The sequence below is a fragment of the Antechinus flavipes genome, chromosome 1, assembly GCF_016432865.1.
Source record: "Antechinus flavipes isolate AdamAnt ecotype Samford, QLD, Australia chromosome 1, AdamAnt_v2, whole genome shotgun sequence".
Classification (NCBI taxonomy): domain Eukaryota; kingdom Metazoa; phylum Chordata; class Mammalia; order Dasyuromorphia; family Dasyuridae; genus Antechinus; species Antechinus flavipes.
In genome coordinates this window covers 122,371,591-122,374,131 of record NC_067398.1, presented here as the reverse complement: position 1 = coordinate 122,374,131, position 2,541 = coordinate 122,371,591, and the positions used below count along the sequence as shown (strand labels likewise).

Below are 2,541 nucleotides of genomic sequence, written 5' to 3'. Positions count from 1 at the left end.
ACATTGTACATAGTAATAGCGACATTGTGTGATAATCAACTATGAATGACTTAGCTCTTCTCAGTAATCCAATGATCCAAATTCAAATGCTGTCCTCATACAGAGAAAAAATGAGTTTGAATGCAGATTGAAGCATACTGTTTTCACTTATTTTTTCATGCTTTTTTTCCTTTTGCAAACTGATTTTTTTTTTTTTGCAAACTGTCTTCTTTCACAACATAACTAATATAAAAATATGCTTACCATCTTGGGGGATGGAAGGGAGAACTCAAAATTTTGTAAAAAAAAAAATGCTAAAAATTACTTTACATGTAATAAGAAAAAATAAAATATTACTTAAAAATTTTCCCCAAACACAGGATAGGAGAGGTATAATCAGGAGGTAATCTGAAAAAAACTTCAAGAATTTTAATAAATTACAAGCTTAATATGAATCAGCTCTATGATGTGGCAAATTGTACACACACACACACACACACACACATACACACATAAAATCTCAAGTTATAATAGCATTGTCCAGGATTAGGGAAGCTATACCTCTATTGTACTTTACATCACCACTACTATCTCACAGTCAGAGAATAGACTATTGTGTACAGTTTGGGGGATCATATTTTAGGGAAAACATTTAAATAAACTAGTTCTATAGGAGACCAGCCACAATGGTGAAGGTCAACATGGTGATTGATTGAAGAGAAAAGATACATGTAGCTTGGGAAAAAAGATGTGTGTGACCATACAAGAATGGGGATGAAAATGGCAAAGAGGCAAATTTTGGTTTGATGTAAAGAAAACCATCCAAACGATTCAAAAATGAAATGAAAGATGATAGGTTTTCTCACACTAGAAATCTTTAAGGAAAGGCAAAGTGATCCATTTGGGGTCATTTTTTACAGAGGATTTCTTATTTGAGTATGAATTACCCCAAATGGCCTTTAAGTTTCCTTTGAGCTCTGAGATTTAGCATGAATTCCATGTTTTGCAATGGGGCTTTTGGGAGGGAAGGGCTTTGATAGAAATTTTATTTACCAAAAAATTACATTTATACAATACTCTTTTCAACACTTTAAAAAATGCAGAGTTCTACAGAAAGAATTCCATCTATTCTTCAGATTCAAATCCTTCCTCATCTTGACCAATCTCAAAATCACAAAGTCTGTAAATCTTTTTCTCAGATATAATCACTTAAAGCCAATCATGGAAATTGTTCTACACAAGATATTTCTTGATAAGATATTTTAAATGATTTTTGGAGGGCTGTTTCTGAGATACAACAGTGATCTTGTTTTTGAAGCATTCACTATGAATATTCTCTTGGTGTCCAGTTTTTCCATTGATCTTAACCTTATTCTTCAAAAACTGTTTAAAATGTCCAGATTCCTTCTTCTACTAAATGGATAAGACTGAGGTTCAACTTTAAGTTGATTTCTTATTCTTCTTATCATCTGGTGATACTATCTTAGGCATACAATGTGGAGGAAAAGAATTGTTCGGTTAACAATAAGAATTCTCATAGGAAGTTGTTAACACCTTAACCTTTTCCATAATAAGATAAATTATTATTTCTCTCATATTATTAACCAACTCTAATTGGAAGAAATATAGGATTTTTCCCATCCTAGTTTCTCATTTTCTACTTGGTGAAATCAGTCCCTGAAGAAAAGGGCTGATGAGACTGGATTTTAACATTCTCCTCAATCTTGTTCAGATCTCATCTAATTGGGAAACACTAGTTCTGATTTTTAAAAGTAAAAATATTGTTATCTATATGAATTCTGGACCATAGTATTCAACTCAGACTTGGGTTTGGGATAATTTTTTGGTATAGATTGCCCTGAAGAGAGGGGTAGTCTGGAAGTAAGAGTGACATAATCAAAATCAAGTTCCCACAGCCTTAGAATAGGTCAATCTCTCATTATTGTATTCATTGTCATTAATTATTAACCAATCACAGTTGAATTCCACCTATCAGGGATATATATATACACACACACACACACACATGCAGAAGCCACCATGATTCATCTTTAATTTATAAGAGATGGCCAAAACACCATACTTTTATTAACTATCAACTAGTCATAATTAATAAAGTGATAAATTCCCCAGAAATTGTCTCTTGAACTTTTCATTTGTCACAATATCAAAAAGTATAGAATTTTAAGGAGCTGTCCAAATAATAGGGATGTGCTGTTTGCTTATATAGTTGATGAACAAAATCACCAACTATATATGTATATGTATATGTGTAGGCATGTGTGTGTATTTATCCATACCCATCTATCTTCACATATCTGTATATCTCTATGTATAGATATACTGAAAGTTGGCTATGAGGTCAAGTGTTTCAGGGAATGTCCCCCCCGTCCTCTGACTTATTAACTTTTCATCTAAAAGTCTGCTGACAGGATGGAAGGAGGTCAGGAAATATCAAATCCTAAGGAGGTGATGAATACTTACTATCTGTATAGCTGTAGACAAGTTATTTAATTTTTCTGTGCCTCAGTTTCCTCCTCTGCAACAGATGGCCCTCAGGAC

General features: G+C 33.0%; 1 pseudogene; it reads right to left on the bottom strand.

Annotated features, from left to right (window-relative positions):
- Positions 1 to 1,104: 1,104 nt before the first annotated feature.
- Positions 1,105 to 1,470, bottom strand: LOC127544394 (60S ribosomal protein L22-like 1; annotated as a pseudogene).
- Positions 1,471 to 2,541: the final 1,071 nt, after the last annotated feature.